The sequence below is a fragment of the Lonchura striata genome, chromosome 2, assembly GCF_046129695.1.
Source record: "Lonchura striata isolate bLonStr1 chromosome 2, bLonStr1.mat, whole genome shotgun sequence".
Classification (NCBI taxonomy): domain Eukaryota; kingdom Metazoa; phylum Chordata; class Aves; order Passeriformes; family Estrildidae; genus Lonchura; species Lonchura striata.
Window position 1 is genome coordinate 22,828,176 of NC_134604.1, and position 24,035 is coordinate 22,852,210.

Below are 24,035 nucleotides of genomic sequence, written 5' to 3' on the forward strand. Positions count from 1 at the left end.
TTCCACATAGAAAATAACACTTTCAGATTGAGAACTTTATTAATGAGATATATGTGTTGCTTGCCTGTGGCAGAACTTTGTATTTATGCAGTCCAGACCTCCCTCTAGCTCCAGATCTTGACTGGAGTTTGAAGAATCTTAAAATCTTCAGAAAATGAAATTTTATTGAACATCAGAGATTTGCTGTGCACACAGAGAAAACAGAAGATAAATAATTGGCAGAAGAATGTAGTGAGTCAACCTGCAGAACGATGGTAAAACATGTGGAAGAAGACAGCAGCAGGTAGAGGACGCAGTTCCCCTTTGGGTCAGCTGGATGTGTTTCTCCATCACGTTTAAGTTTTGTCTCTCATTCCAAGTATGATCAGCCTTACTTATGAGTGACAGGGAGGCAGGAAGAGGGGGAAAAGGCATTTCTGTGATTTTCAGCTTGGAAAAACAAAGTGGGAATGTCTTCCAGATAAATCTGGACACTTTGGGTTTTCTTGAAAGATCTAAACATTGTTATTTCCTCTGATTTTGTATGCAGTATCTGAAAGAGAGTGACTTGCAAGTGTTCCCATGGTCTTTGCATACACAAAGAGAAATGAGACATTTTCAATGGCATTTATTTTAGATTGATGGAAGGAACAAGGAGCCAGGCAGCTTCCAAGAGGCTGTTACCATAGTGGGATCCTGAACAGAGTTTGAGAACAGTCTGGCTGCTCCCTCTGAGCACAGACACAGCTACTGGGAAATGGAAAGGTGTCTGCTATCAGCAGTAGACAGACATAGCAAGCTCATGAAGCAAAATTCATATATTAACAGGGAAATGTCCTCAAAACAGGAAAAGATGGAGTCAGGATTTTGGGTTTGATCACAGAGTGGCCCACTGGAGAGACAGGCCTGCTTGCAAAAGTTGGATGAGTAGTCAGATTGCAGCTTTGAACACTCAAAAGATACTCAGAAATGGGCAGTGGATTCAGATACAGCATCAAGTGGGTTTATGTTTTTCTACCAGTACTGTGTGCAGAATAAATGTGAAATAAATTCAGATCACCCCCATTACAGAGGAGAAAATAAATTAGTTTCCCCCACTGTGCATCTCATATCAAGATCACTTTGAGAACTGATAACTTCAAACCTGAGAATGCAGCTGTTTGTAAACAGTTTCAGGCCCAGTTTGCCCAGTCTGTATTTCACATCATCTCAGTTTTTCACACAACATATACGTTCATACTACTTTAGGTAAATACTCCATCCAATCCCCTCCTGAAATTTTGTAACTCTTTTGGTTCCCTCATAAATTACACAGAAAATAACAGAAATTAAAAAAAAAAAAAATCTGTTGTAAGTATTTGGCTATTGAAACACAGAGCAACCGGAAGATTTACACAATCCTCCAGATGTTGTCTTGGTATGAAGATCATGGTAGTTTTATCCATGACAGAGTAGAATACAAAGAAATTGTGTCATGTGTAAGAGAAACCCAAAAGCATTTAAACTGGTCATTGCCCAGCTTACTTCTTCTCCCATTATAGAGAAGGCTTTTCGTGGCTAAAATAGTATCTCCAAATAATCCAGATTCTTTCAGAGCATTTCTGCATCAGTTTACTGGTCCTCTTGTGCTGATTCCACTCCTCCCATGTTGAGGGTTGGGACTGGATGATCTTTAAGGTCCCTTCCAACACATAACATTCTATTATTCTGGGATTCCATGTTTCTGAACTGTGGAGCTTTCCACAGTCATGGTTTCCTTTAGGATGGAAACTGAAGAGTGATGGAGTGGACAGGAAAAAGGAAACAATACCCCTCAGAAGGAAGGACAGGAAATCTGAAGTTGGTTTTGGAAGAGAAAATATAAAAAATCTGAGAATCTAAACATTATATTTTGACAGTATCAAATGAAAATTATCTTGACTGCAGACTCAGAGATCTTTGGCTCTGTCTACATTCTTAAACTTCTACATATATTTGAAGTCTAAAAAGAATGAATCCTGCAAGACTGAGTTTTCAAATTGCAAGTGGGAGCCTTGAAGCTGTCCAGATTCTGAAAAAGAATTGCTCGAGACCTTACTTGCTGCACCTTTAACATTGTCATCCCCAGAGCTATTCAGATAGTGTTCCAAAGCTGTGACTCAGAAAATGAGGCCTCCAGGGAGTTTTTCTCACCTAGTAAAAGCAGCCAAAATCCAGGTTTAACACCAGAGCAGGCTTCTATTATAAGAGTGTTAGTGTAATGATGGATCCCTCTGAGACACTCTAGGATGACATCTGTGATGATAAGAGCTCTCCCCAGTCAGTTTTCCTCTGTCTCTGTTCAGTGACCCTCAGAAAAACAACATGAAATCTGACAAACACATTCCAGGAACATTACTTATGGTACATTTTAGTGACTTCAGCTACAAATATTTCCTCCTGTTTTTCTCATTGTTGTAATCATTGCATGACAAAATAGCTCTCAGTATTCACTATCACAATTGATTTAACCTATCTGTTTTATACAAGCCAACCTATCTGCTTCTAATTTCATTTTGCTTTCAAAACAAGTTTATATAATAGGCTAAGATGTTTTTTTGTAATTTCTAACAACTCCAGACAACCAATCTAGACTTCTATGTGTGGGAATCCAGAGCTTCCCTCTGGCTGCCCGGAAGGTCTGGGACCCTGGCAGGGGGTCAGGAACCCCCCTATACAGAGCCCCCAGAGACACTGTCTCTGATCTCTGTCCATAGAAAAGAGTTTTCAATCTTACAGGATGAATTACCAGCTCTGAGTGTTTGATATAAGTAATAATTAAGTGTGGCATGGGTGCAAAAGTAAAATTTTAGGATTCTAGATTAGGGGTCAAAGGGGACAAGATGGAGGAAATGGGGTGTGTCTTATCCTTTTTCTTCTTCTTCATGCCCTCCACGTTTCACTGTAGTGTTGGCATTTTTCTATTGGCTTAGGCTGGGGACACACTGTTCAACGTAGGTGACAGATATTGGCACATTATTGTAAATATAGCACAGGTAGTTTCTGGTATATAATGTTTGTAACATCCCACTGAGGGCAGAGCCCCACACGCTGCCCTGCAGGACAGAGCTTCGGCAGGGCAGCAGAACATGTTAGAGATAAGCAAGAATAAACATCCTTGAAAACAGCACAGACAAATTATTGCTTCTTCTTTGGCAACGGGGCAGAAAGACAGACTTTCTACAATCTCGGATTCATCAATACCACAGATTCTGACACTATGGATCTCAATCACTTGTAGCTATAATAAGATAAAATCTCTGAAGGAACTTTTGTCATGAGAGCATTGTGGCAGGCCAAACTGCATAGATGGAGGGGCTTCAGAGCAATACTTGGCAGAAAAAAAATCAGTGTATTGGAGACTTACAACTGTTCAGTTCAGTATAATAGGACTGAGTCCAAAAGAAAAAGGGGGTGCATTAATGATTTCGGAATTGGAAGGGGGGGGTCTGATTTCAGCTCATTTAATTTGTCAGGATTTCTGATTCTTTAATGGCAAGCTTTGCAGAATGGAAGATATAGCTTTTAAATGCATTTAAACACATTAAAATGCAGTGGAATGGAAGCGCATTTTCTGAAGGGTACAATTTCTGCCAAAAACAGAGAGAAGAAGCCATGTCATTTTTACCAGATGATAGCTTTCTAAAGCTACCAAATTATCTTTGCAGCTACAAAAGTAACTCTATTCTCTTTCCTTCAGGGATTTGAAATATTAAGAGCCAGTTTAGTTGTCTTTTATTCCCCTGATTCTGTCTTTTCTAGCTTTTGTACTTTCCTTATTACTCTGCATGTCTCTGAGCACACTTTTTTCTGTACCATTTTCCCAGCTACTGAATGCAAAACTTTGTAAGAAATCTCTAAAACTTTCATCCTGGGTAAACTAAATTACAGATTTAAGAGCAAAACAAAACCATATCTCAAGAGTTCTTTATCTTTACAATCTTCAGAAGCATTTCAGGACAGTGTCCAAAATTCATAATGCAATTAAGATACTGTCTTCTGGCATTGGTGCAGTTGAGACTAATCCTCTTCAATGTTTTGACTCAATGATAAATATTTCTAATGGCTATCTTTATTGAAAACTTGGGGCTCCTTCTATCTGGACATGGATTCCTATCAGACAGTTTAAAGCCTTGGATTAACCTTCAAGCAATCAAAGCATTAACTCTTTTTGATTGTGAAGAGCTAACTTCCCCAGACATGAGTAGGTATATGGCTCTTGGCTGGTTCTTAGATATATTTTACATTTGTAAAATGTAAAATATATCTAAGAACGGGAAGAGAGAAAAGTTTGAGCAAGGTTCACAATCAGTAAGAAGCTGCAGTGATCGTAACTCCAGGAAAGCCTTGCTCCCCATTCATATACTGCCTTTGGCCTGGCCAGACTGAAGCTGTTTGCATGTTCTTGTTTTGGTCTGAAACAAAAAGACATGAAGAGACCAACTGTGGAGAGTAAGAGCTTGTAGGAAATTGCATGTTTTAATTTACTGTACCAGTATTCTGCAATTCAAAATGTTGATCGTTTATGTGCGTACATTTTCAGACGTAAATTAAATACATCAGTTGTGCCTGGAACTAGCTGACACAACTGAGACGTACCATTTATTTTCCTTAAATAAACCAAGCTTATTTTCCTAATTTTTTCTTTAAGTTTTTATATGGTCCTATATTGTATATTGTAAAAAAATGACATGATAAATGGATGCCTCTCCAGGGTGTTCCACTGCAAAGAATGCATCTGCCATTTGGTAATGAAAGAAGAAACAGCTTTTTGTTTCTTCACAAGCCAGATGCAAAAACATTGGATATTGAAACTGCAAATAGAGTAGGGACAAATGGTAGATATTTAGAGGTTGTGCTTTTCTCCTTTGAGGGAAGATTTTTTATTAAATTCTGAAATTTAAACTAAACATAAAAGTCTTTGAAGTACAGACACTGAGGCTGTCATTAAGTGAATCTCATTAGAGTTAAGGAGAGATTCCCTGCAATGCAAGCCCTTGGAATAACATTTTACCACTTCAGTCTGAAGCACAGACCTGTTTACATAAGTGAGTTGATCAGAAATAGTTTCTGGCCAAACAAATGTTCAAGATTAATGGTGAACACATGTTGTATTTTGTTATCTAAAACAACACCCAAATTCTCAACTGAAATCTAGGTTATGTGATGACATGGAGTGTTGGTTAAGGGTATTTCCTGCTTTTGGAGTGTTAATTCTGTGCATTTTGATTGCCTTTTGGAGAATGCAGTTGGGCTCTTTGTAGAAGAATTTCACTCAATTACTATGGAAGGGATGAATTTTCTTTCCTGCTGTAGGGTAAAGAAGTGTAGGCCTGAGAGGTGCCTCAATTATGTATGTAGAGATCACAGAATTATTTTATCCACAAGGACAACAATGAGATTACTAGCAAAAGCAGCTCCTCCCTCAATTCAAGCTATTCTATAGTGTTAGGATACCAGCGGAGCTTATGGCACAGCAAGAGGTTTGGTATTACCCTGGTTCACCAGAAATCACAGTTACGTGCTGCTGGTTCTAGGTGGTTGACTCCATTCTGCTGAATTGGTCTACAGCCTGGAGGCCTTATTAGAGCTCCCAGTGTTACTGAATAATTAAATAGAACTGATGTAGAAACAGTCCATGATGTACAACAGACCAGGCATGTTTACCTTTGTATTAAAGAGAAACTCAAGCCATTAAATCAATGAAGCTAAAGGAAGTTGAAACTAGCCATTAATATGGAACTGGACATCAGATGGATATCCTGGTAGACAACAAGTTGAACATATAGAGATGTGCTTTTGCAGCAAAGGTGGCTGTTGCTGCTGTGTAAGGGAAGGGCATGGCCAGTAACTTAAAGAAGGTGGTTCCTCACTCAGCCTGGTGAGGCCACCTGGAGTGCTGGGCCCAGTGCTGGGCTCCTCACTACAAGAGGGATGTGAGCATGTGAGCATACCTCAGCCAGTCCAGGGAAGCACCACAAAAATCACAAATGGATTGGAGCATCTGACATAGTAGGAAAGGCTGAGGGCTGGGATTGTTTGACTTTGGTAAGAGTAGGTAGGAGTAGAGGGAATTCTTAATAGCATGGATGGAGACCTGATAGAGTGGGTGTAAAGAAAATAGAGCCAGACTCTTCTCAGTGGTATCCAGTGGAAGGACAAGAGGCAATGAGCACAAACTGAAATGCAAGAAATTTTGTTTGAACACCAGAAAGCTATTTTTTTTTAACTGAAGGATGATTCAGGATTTTCATAGGTTGCCCTGTGAGGTTGTGAGTCTCTGTCCTTGAAGATATTCAAACCCAGCTGAGTATTGTCCTGAGCAACCTGTTGCAGTTGAGTGCCGCGCTCCCGCCCAAATCCCTTTTCTCTCAGCCCCGGCTAGCTCTTGTGGGGCGAGGGCGGGCAATGGAGGCACCCTCCGCCACTCCCAGCTGGGGTTTGGAGAGTGCCTTTGTGGGTTCTGGGCAGCGCTAGCAAGCCTCGCGGTGGTAAATGAAGAGCGGATCCTGCTGGAGGCTAAGTCCGAGTTTATTGTAGCCCAACGGGGCCAAATATCCTAGAATGGTGCCAGCCAACAGGAACAAGCACAAGGTGCTTGCACTGGCTTATAAACTGTAAGGGAGGGGTATCCAACGACCAATGGGGATAGGGATAGGGGGTGGCTCCGGGATGGGGGCATATGGTGGAGTCCAATGGGGGAAAGATATGGGGGGAGCCCCAGGTCCTCGCCCAATCACCCGGTGCCCTGAGTAGAAGCTTCTGGATGGATGGGAAGGGGCACTGAGTGATAGACAAGGCACCCGGGGGGGGTAAAATGCCTCTTTCAGGGTGATGGATAGATACTGGGAAGGCGGGAAGGGAGGACAAGGCGGGAAAACTGGGGATAAACCAAGTTGCACACGGGGGTACAAAGGAATAAACCAATACATAATACAGGGATAATAAAACATACAAATAACGCAACTCCACAGTTGAGCCTGCTTTGACCAGGGGGGTTAGATTACATAAACTCTAGAGATTTCTTTTCATCCTAACCATTCTGTAATTCTGCAATTACAGACTTAGCCATGCAAGTGAGTGTGATACACTGGGGATTCATTGTCCATGTCTCAGCTGCACTCAATATTGACAGCTGAGCATTCCAACTCCTATACGAGTGATTATCACCTACAAATTTACTCCTCAGTGTGTCTCTGGCAGATGCTTTCTACCTTACAGTTCTGTGTCCTATCTGTCAGAAGGAGAATCATGAAAATGGAAAAGCAAGAGATAGAAGAGTGTTGGAACTCAAAATGTCTCTCAGACATTTTTAGAGGTTCCAGGACTTGGTCAGGAGCATTTTAGACCCTGGCAGGCAGCTGGAAACAGCTGTGATTTTGAGTTTGAGCCATGGAATGAGTTACCAACTTTGAAGGTGGAACAAGCAGTCACAAAGGGTTAGATAGTATAGTAAAAGTAGTTACAAAACAGAGGGAAAAATTTTTTAGTATTGTACGGGGGGGGGTTTTAGCACCTGTACAGGGGGGGTTTTATTTTGCACATGGTTCTAAGTTCCAAGAAGTTCTAAGATGGAGGAAAGCGGGCTGATCCTGTTCTTCCTCCTTCTTCTTCCTTGCCTCCATGTTCTTGGTGATGTTGGCACTCACAGATTGGTTTAGAGCAGAAAAGCACTTTGTAATATAGGTAGTAGGTATTGGGGGAAAAGTATAAACATGTAATACGTAATGTATCATATAAAAGATAGCAGCAGCCCTGGGCTGGCGGAGAGAAGAAGAAGACAGCAGACAGAGAGGATGTCCGGGTGTGTGTGTCTCTCTGCATGGGCTGCTGACCAAACAGCCGCAGACCGAGAAGACAATCTTTTAGATAACTAATAAGAAACTGCCTTGAGACCGAACAACAAGAGACTGCGGAGTTTTTCTTTGGAAGCACGGGTTGGAGGAGAGACTTTACCAGCACACAAGACCCCAGACCAAACCCGGGGTTCCCACAGAAGAGGTTCTAGGATATGTACCCACATAACACAGACTGCAGCAGATTGTCCTACCTGGCATAAGAATGACCAAATACATCATTGTTGCTGGATCTATGGACCAAAGTCACATTTTCAATTCAGCACGTCAAAAACTCTGCCTGCACTGGTTCTGTCCATGACTGCATTACCTATTTCAGGTTACAGAGCTGCCAGTATTAGTGTTGCCTTTCTATTATGTATTGTTTCCCTACAATGAAAACTGAAGAAATACTAGCCTTTGGCCCACACCAGCAACTTCAAACAACTTTGTCACGCACCAGTTGGTGGCCATCTCCCTTTTTTAGAGGGTAAACCAAAGTCAAAATATAATCCATGGCCTCCAACTCATGGCTATGGGAGTTTCGAGGAGTGACAGCTGAATGTCACTCCCACAGGTTGCAGCTCTGTGCAAAAAAGCCAACAGTGGGAATTGGGATGACAAAGGCTAAACCTGCTTTTGTCAGAGCAGCATAGGAAATGTATGGTACAGTGGAAAAAGAACCCAGGGGTGCTTGTTGCTGTATCTGATCTCCACTTTACATTTTGTTCAACAATATGTCCATCCCTTGCCAACTAAGTTCTAAATTATTCATTTTGTTGCTGGATAGTCATATTTTGTGGGTAGCCACTAGTCAGTTTGAGTTATTCACTTCTACAAAATACTTCCTCTAGAAGGCACTGTAAACAGAATTAATTTTTAAATAGTTTGAGTTTTTTGAAAGCCATGAGCAATGGTTATTAATATTGGCACAGAACAAGTCACATACTGATGATTCAAGGGATAGAAACTGGAACATTTTGGACAGAACTGATGTTTTTATATTCACTTGCCTTATATCCAGACACTCTGGTGGTATAAGTGTTAATTATACCCAAGACAGCAAAGTGAGGAAGTCAGGTACTAATACGTGTGGTAAAATAAATCTTTAGATGAAGCAAACCTTGTATATTCAAATTTCTCAGTTACAACATGCAATTTTGTCATGCATCTCTTCTGCATGACAGAGGAGGAGGAAGGAGTTTGTCTCATTGAAGGCAGTGGAAAGTGTGCTTGATATAGCATGCACAAATATGGACATGAAGTTGTGAGGCTGCACTGCTCACTGCCCTTACAGATGCAAAGAAGCATGCACTCAGATTCCCGAACAACCTACAGTGATGTTTTCACTTGAAATTTTTTTGCATTGAAGCTCATTCTTGTGATAAAAAATGGTCACTCCCCAGCCAGTTAGCTAAACAAGCCAAGAAAACTGGCCACTTGGTGATTGCAGCCTAGCTACTGTGAGCACAACTGCGCATTGTTTTGCTTCCCTAAAAAAAAAAATTAAAAAAATCTCCAAGGCTTGCCACTGTTTGGAAAGAATCTATAATTTTTTTGCACATATCTAGACTGGTTTACTGCTTTTCAGTGTGACTTCTTGTTATGGTATCAGCCAGCTGGTAACAGCCAGTATGTACTTTTTGACTGCTGCTGACCAAGGCAGACTCTGAGAAATCTTCAAAAGCCAAAGAATTTGCCTGTAACTGAGTCAGTTTAAGCAGCCTACCATGAATTTGTAGCATGCCATACAATAAATTTTTGAGTCACCATCTGAAAACAGACTTGATGAATAAGTACTTGACAAGAAAATGAATCTGAAATTTCCAGCTGGTCTTATGCCAGGATTCTGCCATGGTCCCTTTGTCTCCAAAGTCAAGACACTTGAAGTGATCTCAATATAAATGACTATTATATATATCCTAATGTCGCGTTCAATAAGGGGCTGCACAGGGGCTTTGACAATGCCACCTTCTGTGGAGACACACAGAATCTGATGCAACAAGACACACAAACACACACACACAGAGACACACACACACACACACACACACACACACACACACACACACACACACACACACACACACATTGCCAGGGACTGTATAGAAATGAGGAGCTGCTTGGGTGTCCGGAGCCATGAGGGTAATACCCACCTCTCTCTTGTTGCAGTCTGACCAAGGACAACATGCCTAAAACACTCGCAGATCCTAAGGGAAAGAGAAATTATTGGTGTTTAATTCACCCACTAGGTGTCACAACGTCTTCATTTTTAACCAGTCTACTGAGTTTTTCTATGCCTACCAGAAAGAAAAAAGCTTAAGATGAAGGCAGGAAGCCAGTGTATTAGCCAGATACCTAGGCCTGCTCCAATCTAAATTCTTTTAGTAAAGTCAGGTTAGTAGATAGCACATTCAAAAGAAATAAAAATAGAGAAATCATCCCCATCCCTTTTGCAGATTACTTCTATAATTACTTCTATACTTCACTACACCATAGTGAAACACCAAGAATGTTATGAATACAGATGATTGTAAAGTCAGCATGCTTAATACATCACGGGATTCCTTTTTATATTTGTTTGTATTACCCTGCCAGAAATGAGCCCCAGATGCAGTAGAATGACAGGTAGATGAAAGTGAAAAAGGTTTTCCCACACTTACAATATGATTCTTCTTTCCAGAGTGTCTTAGAAGAGCTGATTATTTGAAAGTCCATCTGTGTTGTTACTGACAAATACTGTAATTTTTTGTGGCTTTGTTGACCAATAAATATACAGACACAAGTCTATGTACATATTTTAATATACATTCTTGGGAAAAACATGGGTCAGGAAGAGTTAATGCAACTACCCCTCCCATTGCCACGTACATTTCCTATGCTGCCATGCTCTCCAGGGATGTTCCACCACCTCCTGATCTGCTGGCTTTTCTATTGAAAAAGCTAGTTTCATGTTCTCCATTGAGCTGAGAATTTTATCTCCTTTCTTGCAAGTAGACAAATTCTCTTCAGGGTAATGTTGGAACATATTGGATTTTCAAGTGTGTGTACTTGAGGCAGCCAGGAAAGGGGTGAGGAGCTCTCTGTCTCTGTCTCTGTCTCTGTCTCTCTCTCTCTCTCTCTCTCTCTCTCTCTCTCTCTCTCCACAGTTTCCACAATACCCTTCTAAATGGGATAAAAAAGAGTTGTGGCCTTGTCAGGAGAAGGACAAACAAATGGTTCATGAGTGCTTTGCCCCTTCTCTCTACATATTACATATCACATTTAATGCACAAGGGTCTGGGGTAGACATGAACCCACCAGCCCAGGAAGAGGCAGGAGACCTGATCCATCAGCCTAGATGCTTCTGGGCACTTTTAGGAATTTGGCAAGAAGAGTGGACTGAAGCAGGTGCCCAGTATGGGCAGATGTTTTTTCCTCTGACCCCTTGTAGAGTACACATTTACTGGATGATGTACAGCTTGTTCTCTGAGCCAAAGGAAAAATCCAAACATTGCTGGCTGCAGTCAGATTCTTTTTGACCTCTTAAGTAGCTTAACATGGTACTGGCCTTCTTTCCCATTTTAGGTCTTTCCCTTCCTAAACAGCAGAAGGGATTTAATGATATAGCTTCTCAGGTACCTACATAATGCCATGAGCTGGATTTGTGATAATTGTCTTTATATTTTGTTCACTTTTTGAGACATCCTAGAGAAACAGGGAAATACAGAAGGGAACCTCACAAGTGACTTTGTCTCTTCTAGGTGCAAAGAGTGTTTTTATTGCAATGTGCTATGACTTTCCATCTTCCTATTCTTTAAGTTAGGAAATTGAGAATCAGCATTTGCACGAGAATTTAAGACTCTACAGTTTCCTGCATCCTTCAAAGTAAAGTCGCTGGGTGGTCTTGGCACTGAGCTCTCATATGGGGCCAGTAAAGGTGACTTTTAGAAGTGCAGAAACCAAGAGATCTGATTCACATTAAAAATATGTAATTAATCTACTCCTTAAATTAAGATTGATTCATATTCCATATTTTGTGTGGAAGCAACACGAAAGACTTCACCACTTAGGATTCAGTGGGCATTTTGGATATTTGTTTAAAAGGGAGGCTGTTCCACTTTTTACTTTTCTTTTCATAGTTGTCTCTTAATTTAATAACATTCCCTTAATATTTCCTTTGCTATTACAGAAATTCATATAAAATTTTCTTACTATTTTTCCAGTTTATTTGCCTTGGGCATTTGACAATATCTTCTGTCTGTCTGCTTCACTTTTGTAAAATTGGAAAGTGTTATAGTAAAATCACAGAAAAGCAGGGGAATTCAACAGCAGGTGCTGGGACTAAGAATATTTTCCACCCATTCTCTAAATTAATGGAGTGTATTTCAAACTGCCATAGTCTTTAATCTATAGATTTAGTTCATTAATCACCATTCTTAACAAATACAGGGCAAACTGAATGTCATTATTAATTAATTTATTTATTTATTGCATCTGATAGGAAATGGGAATATAATGCCTCAATTTATTTTCTGACCCCTCATTTTCAGGTCCTGAAACAAGCCCATGCCTCCTAGATTGAAGAACCTGCCATTTCTATAGCTGTATGCTCCTTCCCTTCCAAATCTGTTCTACCTATGTCTTCTCTTGTGCAGATGGGTTGTTTCTGGTTCAGTAAATACTTGTTGACTTGCATAAGGACAAATTATTTTGGAGCATTTTTGCCCTATAGGAAGTAATGCCTGTCTAGTGAGAATATAATGGAAACACCCTCAGGATATCCAGATGCTTTGCTTTAGCCAATTATATCTGAACATCAAGTATCATCTGAACAAAAGAGGTACATAATTTTTTCAAGAATTTCACATAAACTAGATTATGCACTGAGGAGGAAATGTTAGAAATTTCCTAATGTTCCTACAGAAACGTTATTAACACTACAAATTGTTTTGATCTCCAATACAAAATCCTACCAATGCCAGTTTGCAAATTGTACTCAAACTGTAGTAGAAGGCTGCAATGGGAATTACCAGAGACCTCAGATTAAACTCTTGAACAGCAGATCTAGGAGTTGATGAATCTTGCCAAATCAGAAGCTCTTCTGAGCATATGCAGAAACTTGGGTTTAGTGCCCAGGAGATCCCTTCTTGTCAAGGCTAGAGGATGTGAGTGCTTAACAGAGTCAGTTTTCCACACCTGGACTTGGCATCTAAACTCTATTTAAATCCCACTTCAGAACTAAGAAAGGACATTATATACTTGGTCTGCACTCTTCTCTTTTTTGCTGTTGGAAAACAGGGAAACTTTCACAGTGCTCCTCGAGATATACTGCTAGTACCCGCTTTAGGAAAGGTAGGGATTGTTACCTGTAAGCAGAGCTCACACATCAGTGAAGGAAGGGGAGCTGTTCTAGGGACTATGAAGTACTTGTACACTGTGACAAAGGGGACAATGACAAGGACCTCAGACTTACATGGATCTGCTCTTATCTTCTTCTCACACATAACAACCTGAACTTGAGGAGTTGAACTTGAAGAGGAGTAGACAAACACCTAGAGGGCAAATATAAGGTTTCCTTGTATCCTTAAAGAGAGACCAGTGATGATTCTGAATGAGAATTTTGACTGCTTAGGAGAAAATTTGCTTTAAAGTAGGAGGTACACAAACATAGAAAGACCATTTCATAGACAGAAGTCCTTGAAAAGCTATACCTTAAAACAACAGACTGTAGGATATGAGAAGCTGTAGTATTTTCATTAGACACAGAGGGATCTGAAATACTGTGAGATCAAATGACAAAGAGAGAAACATAAGAACATGGCATGGATAAACTGAGTTGAACAGCAGTCCCTGGAGACTTTGAGTAGGCAGCTGGACTGCTCTTATCTTGCAAACTTATTCAAGTGCTGATTTGAGATGTGTGCATCTCTTCATGAGATGGCTGCAAATTAGGACATCACTCTGGCTTGTAGAAATTTAATGAACAATATTCTCTTGTTGTTGTGTAATGGTTTTTGGCAGATGAACCAACATATAACCCATGGATATGGTTAATTACAATGACTCTGAAAAAATGAAAACTAGTCAGGATTGAATTGCTAGAACACTGCAATCTGTAACATGGTGAAATCAGAAAATGTCTTTAGGAAGCAAAAAAATGTTGCTAAGAGTTAACACCATCAGAAGGCATGTATTTCAGGGAGCTAAAATAAACCCACTGAAGTAGTTTGGTGACCCCAGAAGAAGGCAGTCGGAGCTATGTCTTGGTGGACCCACTTAACTGTGGAACATGTCACTCCATCAGCACAAGCATCTGTTTCAAAAGTGTATGTCATCAAAGAGGCTGATGAGATGAAATTGCAACGATTAGCCAAACACATACCTCATAAAATATGCATTCAAAGCACAGAACTCAAACTGAAAAAAAACCCAAGTTCTCACTATTGCTCTATAATGTTCCTTAAATAGCAGCTGGGAAAATCAGTTGCATGCAAATCTTAATGAATGAAATCTAAACTTGCTATCTCCAAGTTTTTGAGTGAATGCCACTGATGGGTCATTTACCAATGATACTGTTCAGTCTATTGGCCTTTTTATTCTAGACTTGTGTGTATAAAGCAGTCATTTATGACAATGGCCTCATTTTCACAGCAAGTGTTCCCATATGCTTGTGCTGAAATTGTAGTTTTCAGAGTCTCTAAAACAAGCCTGATTTTCTGAGTGGTTAAAGATGGTTTTTAGTTGTGTAACTTTCAGGCATCCCATATCAGAGAGTTTAGGCTAAGTGGAGAAAGCTAGAGAAGATCTCAGGCAGTTACTAAGTCCTGCCAAACCCCAGGGGACAGCTTATTCATCACATTTTATATACTGAAAACTTTGTGTCTTTGATATCTGGGAGTCACACAGCCAGTCACAAATCTTGTCAGGAATGAACACTGCAAGCAGCACAAAAAAAAATTTGGGGGGTTTTCTGTTTGGTTGTTTTGTTTTTTTTTTAAGTCTCCAATCAGCTGGACTAAACATCCTGGGCAGCCCTAATGGGGACTGGTCTCCCTGATAACCACAGAAACTGCTGATACTCAAGCAGAGCACTGAGAAATAACCTACTGAATGATAAATTGCTGACCAATGCAATCACTGAGCAACTTGTTCTTAATTAACATTTTGCCAGTCAATGTTAATTGATCAAGTTTTAGTACTACTTCACTTTGGACAGTCTTTTCTTGCTTTGATTTTATCTTTTGGCTTTGTAGAGCTATCTTGTCATATTAATGAAAAGCTATTCAGGGCATTCAGGTGGTATTCACATTATTTGAGATTTCTATGTAAAGTGGCATAAATTTTAACCTGCTTCTTTTGTCCTTAACCAGGAATTTTTCTTTGCACTTTATCTTCCTTCTTTTGTCAAGGAGGGCAAGACAGATGTGCTGGTACCTGAGTTTTAGAAACAGTCATTTGACTGACCTGACTAAGATCAACCTGTCACAGACTAATGGACATCCATTTGGGAGTAGGTAGTGAAGATGAGAGTTACTGTTTTCAGACTTTTTTGGGTAGCATGTTTTTGCCAGGTTGTCAAAGTTTTTGCATGCTGAGCTTACTGTAGAGGGACTAACTCCTATATAGCCTGAGAGAAATCACATTTTTAAAGTAACATCTCTGATTTATTGGGCATACATGTAGAGACGTCACTTTGGAGCTGGTGTCACAGTTCTGGGATATGAGCTCCTATTACTGCCAATTTGCTTCTAATTGGATAAACACCTTACTTACCTTACCTTCTCACACTGTTCTGTCACAGTCTGTAATGGTGAGTGCCTATCCATGGATACTCCTGGGCTGAGCAATAACAGCTCCAATAGGCCACCAAAATCCTGTACACAGTATCCCAAATTTAATGGAACACGAGCTGAAACCTGGCTAGCTCTGTTTGATGTATTTGACAGATATCATGTGTTCTGTCCCTTAAAATGCATTGAATTGTACAATTCAATATATGGCTCTGATGCCATCGGGGGAAGCCAAAGGGAAAGGAAGTTACTCTTTTCACAGAAACACAAAGACTTTGTGATTTCACTCTCTTATGAAAATGAGGTCAAAGAGATAGTGTCAGTGAAGAAGTGCAGAAACTGTCTTGAATTCACTGGGTGAGCACCCACTGACAGCGATGATTCAAATCCCAAACATTTCACTATTTTCAGCAGACTGGTGTTCCTATAATCCCCTGACAATACTGTAATGGATGAATGCCCAGTTTTAAAATCCAGAGAACAACAGTATACAAGAAATGGGATGTATGGGAAGTACTACATGCCTTCCTTACAATTTACCTGCACTGTCTTTATGATGATTAGGCAACATTTCCCTGAGGGCCAACTGGGTCATATGAGGTAAATAATGTATTGAGCAGGGTTTTTTTTTTTTTTTTTTAACCAGACATTGGCAGCAATAATTGAATCTAACATGTTTTACTAGACATTAATCTCTCGTTCTCTGGCTCTGGCTCACAAATGTGTCACCAAGAAGCTTTGCCATTCCTTTATAACTAATATTATTCAGAGTTATAATTTATTGGAGCTTCTGTGCTCTTCTTGTCTTGACTAGAATGAAATAAAATCCAGAAATGTCCATTTCTGTTTATGACCAAGAAAAATATTGTAATGTAGAGAGGTAGAGAGGACAAAATACCTAGAATTAACAGGAGGAAGTTTTAGGAAATTAAATTTATTTGAATAGCTTACACAGGAGTCTTTTTGAAAAGGTCATTTTAAAAAGAGGGGTCTCATATGCTTGAAAGGGCAGGACAAAGTGATGTTAATAATAATGAAACAGATTTGATTTTTGAATCTGTGCTTGAATGTATTTTGTGAGCAGTTAATTCCATTGATGGATTGTGTCCACAGATTGAAAGCTGAGGGTTTATTGGAAACATGTGTTTCTACAAAAATTGGTTCAACACTGATTTAAAAAATTATCTATGTACCCTGTCCTTTACCTTTACTTTCTCAGTGGAAATAGATTTAAAATTGAAAAAACTTGTCTTTTATCTAGTTTGCTATTAGTGTACTACTCTCATTTTTCTTTTGGTGGTATCATTAAAAAAAATTGTCTTACCTTCTTAATCAATATTCCTAGTTGTAGGACTGCTTCTGAGCTCACTCTTTGGTAATCAGGTGCATGATTCTAAAGCAGTTTTCAGTACAAGTTGTGCACATTACTGTTCATATGATTCTGTCTATCCTTAATAAAACCTCCTTGTAGTCAATCTGGAATTGTTAACTTTTCCACATTGTGTAGAGGACTGACTAAAAGCATGGCACAAACAAATGCTTTACTTATATTTGTTCCAGGTCTTTTCAAGTATCATCAGAGACAATCACTAAAAGGCAGTTCTTTGAATCCAGGTTTGTCAGCATTTCAGTCAAAATGCCTTGATTATTACAAACTCTTTGTCAGTCTCTCAAAAAATGTTTTGAAGGCACACTCTTCAAAAAGCAAGAAGCTTTTTGCAAAGAGATGTGTATGTTTTTCTCCACATGTTCTCCAGTGCACTGCAGTTGGAAAAAATACAGAGATTCAGGAAAAACACCAGAAAACATTTCAAAGCATCAAGTCATTTCAGCCTGGGATAAATGACAAGTAAAAGCAGCAGAGTTTCTATGGCACATGTCTAGTATCAAGCTGGATTTTTTTCCATCAGCCACAGCTAGAAGAACTACAGTACAGTGTAGTTCATCCTGTACATGACAATGGGTAGGCTAAGCAACCTTCTACAGTCCCTTTCTATTTCTGTGAGTGTGCAATTGCAAGGACCAAGAATGTCTACACATTGCAATTCAATCTTTTGAATTCAGCACTAGATTTGAAAATATTGCCATGTAACTCTAGGAAGTGGGGATCACTCAATCTCATAGACATTTCTATGTGTATTCAATGATTCCTCAACCAAATGCTATGAATTGAAAAGAATTCTGTTAGCTCAGACAAAATACGATAGACATTGATCAGCAATTGTTATTATTCCAAAGACTTTGGATTAGACTCCTGGTCAATACTCAAACCAAATGTTATATACATAACTGTAAATTATAGAATAATTTCGCACAAAAACAACACACCCAGCATACCATTAAAACCAGTTTTTGATAGGCCTAATTTTGGAAAATTAGCAGAACATCTGTGAAGTCATATATCAGGACAAGAATTATGCTCAATAAAAGACTGCAGAGTAACATCTATAAATCTCCACCTAATGTACTTTACATGAGCAAATATGAGGAGGGGAAACAAGGAACATACAGCTCTTTACCAGTGTTCCTGGTATTTTTAGTGGGTACCATGGTTAATACATGCCCTTATCTGTTCTACAGCTTCTGAGGAAGAGATTAGCAAAAAGTTTGTGTCATACCTCAATACAATTCTGAGAAAACTTACTGCTGTTAATTGTGTGTGATGGACTAAATTTGGTGCAAAATCAAACTTTGGCTCTGTATCTGCACTAAAAATATAGCTGTAGAGGGAAAATAGGACATTTTTAACAACTTAGCATTTATTGGACAAGGAAAGGTCTAAATAGTGCAGAATGGAAAAATGCTAAACATCTTTCACAAAAATAAGAATTACCCCTCCTTCATAGGCCCAGATAGCTTGCATGTGTGGTACAAAAATGTGTAATGGAAACCTGGGAAACAAAGAAGTCTTTTCAGGCTGAGGACTCCAGCTGTTCGCAGACTGTGGAAAAGAAAACAGACTTTATTCAATGTCTGCAGATGTTTCCAAACTTTCATAGTTCTAAAATTTAAATTCAGTTACCTAATCAATATTAAAGATCTGAGGGAAAATATGTTGACTATTGGATACAATTTAGGTGGTGAGGAATACAAAGGATTCAAACATTCTCAGGCAGAAAGATCTGGTGGCTTAGAGGCAGCAGCAGTTGAAAACAATGCTGGGAGAGAGCTCATGTTGGAATGATACATGAATGTTCATTTCTCAGCTGCCCTGATGCAACCTCGCTGGCTTTACTTGGAATGTGGTGTAACTCAAGTGTAGTTTACCTACTAGGCCTGATCATCTGGAAATGAGGACAAATTCCAACTTCAGTGGTGCTAAGATGTAATTCTGTGTCTACAGGATTCACAGCTGACAAAATACCATCAACAATGTGTTTTACAAATTTGGCAACAAAATCATGTGCAGCCTGAGATTAAAACATATGGATTTTATGCTGTCCACTCAAACAGGCATTAAGTTTGACATTTTACAGGCAGTAACTTGACATTTTTGTATTACATCAGTAATACAAACTTGTTTTACTGAAAAAGCACACATGGAAGAAGTGAGGCCTCTTTTCATCTGACAAGTAAAGGTATTTTTGCCTGGTGTGCACAACATCCCATTGCCACATATCTGACTTAGATTTTCTGCCATGTCTGTGCTGAATATTGTTATCACTGTTCATCCCTCAAACATTTGGTTTTTTAAACACTCCATTTTATAGAAACAATTAAAGCAAATCCCTTTGCTAAATTATTCCCAAGTGCAGATGGTGGTCCATTAATAAAAGGGGCCTAAATATATCTCACATCAACCCCAACACACTAGGCTGCATTACAGGATAGAAAAAATTCTTTCCTCTCTGCCAGCTCACATGAACAGTCTCTGTTCTGATAAACAAAAGATGGTAACTGGTGCCCTTAGCAATTTCTGAGATTTTTGGTTGATAGTATTATGGAAACTAAAGAAACTTCAGTTTCATTGGTTCTGAAAAGGACCAAGTACTACATGAGTTAAAGCCTCTGGATAAGAGCAGTGCAGCTAAGTAGATGTTCTTTGGAAAACCAAATTCATATGAGAATGAATCCAGAAGTTTTAAAATAATCTAGATGAAGTGGTTCAGTAAAACACTACAGGCTCACTTGGTCTATTGTCAGTTTATTGTCAATTTAAACATTTTTAATTTTCTTCATGTGTAAGAAAAATTAGTTCAAATCACCCATATCTGGATTCAGTATTCAAATCAATACTATATTGCTGAAGATCAGAATTTTAAAAATATTTGTTATAAAATAACAGAAAAAAATGACAATGCAGAAGTATAATGTTGGGGGTTCAGGGGAGATTAAATGAGGAGAGAAATCAGAGTGTGCTGTTCTGTACATGGATAGGCAGATAGTTTTATATGCTTGGCTTTTAATGATGATATGAAGCACCTTTCTGCCACATCACTATGTAAGAAGGGAGGGAGGTAGGGGAAATTTACTTTATTCTCTGTCCAAGATTGATTTAGCAAACACTAGCTGCTAAGCCTGTGAGGAACAGACTTCAGCTTGTCTGACTTCAAATGTGTTAAAACAAGTTCTGTATTATAACTGGACAAACCCCAAAGCTTTAGTGCTTTTTGGAGAAGGAAATTTTTCTTCTCTGTGTTTGTATAAAACCTAGTGTGCCCAGAAGTAGCACTTCCTTCTAATAATGAACATGGAAACATGTAACCAGTCTTAAACCAAATCCTGAATTACACGACCTCAGTCCAAGACCTCTTCCTGCAGTCTTCCCTGTGTCCATGTATGTATTACTCTCTAAAAGTTGCATTCAAATTTGTACTTTTTTAGAGCAATCAATAAGAAAGCCACCACAACAAAATCCTTGTCCTGCAGATGTCATTAATGGCTTTGTACGGCACGTGACCTTTTGACGGAATAACCTCTGTCCAGCTGCCAAAAGTATCTGATGAGTAAATTTCTTTTGTTTTTAGTGGGCTCCTTATGGATGAAGGTAGCTGGGAACTGAAAATCCTGCTGTGGTTAAGATCGCAACATACTTTACTTATCGTATCTTCCCAGATCTTAGAAGCATGTTGATTTGCTTCTCACATCAGACGGCTTGTCTTACATCTCATCTTCTGACAAATTCTCCAATTCCTAGGCATTTTTGGGCCATTGTTTAATATATTTTTATAGTGTGACTAGCTCAAGACCTTCCCTTCCTCACAAATCTAAATTTTCTTACTGCTTCACAATCCAGGGTTGGCACAATTATTTCAAATTATCTGCTTTTCAGATGATTCCCACACCATTCCCAGACTGTGAGACAGCCTGTTTATATGATGGAAGATACCAGAGGGAACCTTAGACTGATAGGCTAATTGTTTACATGAATGAAAAAAAAAAAAAAAATCAAAGTAATTTGACTTTCATACTCTGCATGTTCCCATGCTTCTGTCTGATTGTATCATCCTTGGTTTCCTGTGCTGAGCATCTCTCTGTCAAGTTCACTTCTTCCCCTTCACCTCTTCACTGTGGCCTATACTCCCTGTACAGGACCACCTTAGTTTCTGGAAGATCTCTTGCTTTCTAAGACTTACTATCTCAGTATTCTTGTGGGCAAGACAGGATAACCATAAGGAAGTAGCAGAGTGATGACTCTGAATGGAGAACGGATGATGCAAGCACAAAAAAAAAAAAATTACTGAACCATGTTAGGAAGCTAAAGGATAGTGCATTTATGCAGCTAGAAACAAGAAGTCATTGTTAGCCAGCCAGCCTAAAAGTCAGGTACCTGTATGTGCCCCAGTTCCTTTATTGGGTATCATGGATTTCTCTGCCTCATCCTTTGTTTTTTCAGACTGTTAAGTTCCATGTGAGAGGGATAATTCCTCTGCTTGTGAAAAGCACCTTTTTACACTGCTGTGATATTCTGCCCAGGATATTGGGCTCTGAAACTATTACAGTTTAAGCAAACTGGGAATCTCCCACTCGTGTTGCTTGAAGTTTGTGTTACAGAGTGTCTGAAGGAAAAAATTCCCAGTCTTCCTTTGTAGTCTGGCATGTACGTTTCACTCTTCACTTGGAACTGTTCCTTTCTTATTTACCTACTTCCTTCATTCTCAGAGCTAAATTTAGTTTATCCAGATGTTTCTTTTCTGAGACTACTAGCCTATCTCTACTTAATCTGTCACTCATTGCTTATGGAGTTGGCAAGGAACATCTAGAAAGTGAGGTACTGCTGAAGAGGATAAGAAAGATAAAGCTAGACAATAAAAATAGCAGAAACCTGTCCTGCAGTGGAACAAAATGAGTATCAGTTTAAGTTCTATATTAAATATATGTTTCTGTGAATGTTTAAAAACAAAAATGCAATTGATAGTACATTAATTCTTTTATAAAGAATTTTAGGACATTTTGAGAAAACGTGCCCAAAAAATACTGTTGACACTCACCTTATATGTTTCTCTGTGTGGACTCAGCTGTTGGTAATCTTTGTTTGGTTTACATGTTCTTATTTTTTCAGCACTTACATAATTTTAGACTAAGCTTTATAAATTACATGAGTGCTGAAAAGGTAGAGGAAACAAAGTTGTCTTGGTATGGGGGGAAGAACCATTTCAAAAGTTCTAGTCCAGCTGGCTTCAGCCCTGCAGTGCCTTTTGCATTAATCAGCTTCTCTGTGGTAAGGGGAGAGAGAAAAGCAAAGGAGAGAACAAACATTTTTCAGCTGAATTAGTCACAACAGCTGAATATGCACCCGGTTCAGTGAAACTTAAATTGCGTGATTCCATTCCATGTACGTCTGGAATCCTCAAAAATGCTCAACCTCTCAAGGCTTGCATAAACTTCTACTGTTCAGGTGCTAATAAACAGAATTGCACCTTGTTGACATACACTTTCACGGGAAAAATTTTAGTCAAATGGGTTTCATTGATCAGTTTTAATGCCCCTTGGTGAGGTTGGATTTTTGTCCCATGCCTGGAGCACAAAGCAATATGTAGCAGCAATGCTGTAGTGGCACAGCAATTACTTTCTGGGGTTCCTCTTGCTCTTTATAAGTAATAACCACAAGTTGCCCCACTGATTCAGTAAGCACTGTCATATTAAAAAGAAACAAAAGGAAAAAAACTGGCCAATGAAATTGTCTGACTTTCTAAGTTTCACAAGTAAAGAGTATTTTCAGTTGCCAGGAGGGCATTAGTCTTCCTGAGCTCCAGCAGCAAGAAGTCTCTAAGTTCTCCATATGGAGCCACACAGCCAGGCAGGCTGGAATGGTTCCTGTGGCAGGGCAAGTAACATCTTCTGTAGTAGACAAATCAATCTTAGAGAAGACCCTTTTGTATCATTCCTAGCAATTATTGCTTTCTGAGTCTCTGCAAAATGCACACTTACATGACTTTGGAAAATATTCTTTAAAGTTATTATTTCTTCACATATTCCTGATGCCAAGTCTTTGGTCCAATGACTTGTCACATGTCTGTCTGCTTTAGACTTTCATTACTCATGACTGTTCATTTTAGCATTTGTGTAATTCTAATTACTGGTACTATGTAAGCAGTGAGTCACACTGACAAATCAGCCCAATGGAGCGTGTAAAAGAAACTTAACCATGATGGAGTATCAGCAGGATTTATTATCCAAAATCACAATAAATTTACATGCTGATAATCAGAGACATAACTTCTCTACTGTAACTAAAATTCCACTATTCTCTCAACATTAAGCCTGTAATACATACCACTCCTGTGGATGTAAGCTGAATGAGGCTTTTCTTCCAAGGAATGCTACTAGTCTAAAGAGACTTTTTTGGATATGAGACCCACTACCATTAGACTTTTATATAGCACATCATTAACCTTAACATGCTGTCCCAATTTTAGTGGATTAGCTGTTCAGCAACTCAGAGAAGCTGTTGCAGGTCTTTTCATGAAGAAGAAGAAGAATGAGGAGTCCTATAGTATTACAAATTATAGAACATAATTGGCAAAATATTCAAGTGTCCTCCTGAAAAAAATCTGTGTTCAGCTAAGAACTTACAATAAAAGAAAATGTTTGTTTCCCATTTGGATTGGTTTCTTGTTAGTATTTGTTGTTTTCAATAATTTTTAGATAATGACTTAAACATTGAGCATACAGCATTTGATCCTGGTGTCTTTTGGAAGCATGGCTAATAGGTAGATGTGGCAAAAGGGAAAATACTTCTGAGTTAGGTGACACCAGAGCATACATGCTATTCTCTACTCTGGCCAACCAGCAGGAATAGGCACTTTGCAAAGTAATTCACAAAATTATATGAACTGTAGAATGAACTGCAGAATGAATTAAACAGAAAGCAATATGACATCCAAGGAAATGAATGTACCTGTAATGTATTTGCACTAGACAGAGGTTCAGTGACTCCTTATATTCTCTTTTTCCTGACAGAACTTAAACACAATATCATCTCTGCTTC

General features: G+C 39.1%; 1 long non-coding RNA gene across 1 annotated transcript in view; it reads right to left on the reverse strand.

Annotated features, from left to right (window-relative positions):
* Window positions 1-9,988: 9,988 nt before the first annotated feature.
* The window catches only part of LOC144248658 (uncharacterized), a 146,036-nt gene continuing 131,989 nt past the window's right edge, over window positions 9,989-24,035 (reverse strand). The window contains exons 4-5 of the long non-coding RNA XR_013341972.1: window positions 22,036-22,260; window positions 9,989-10,042 (exon numbers count right to left, since the gene is read on the reverse strand). This is a non-coding gene — a long non-coding RNA (uncharacterized LOC144248658). The remainder of the gene's footprint in view (window positions 10,043-22,035; window positions 22,261-24,035) is intronic.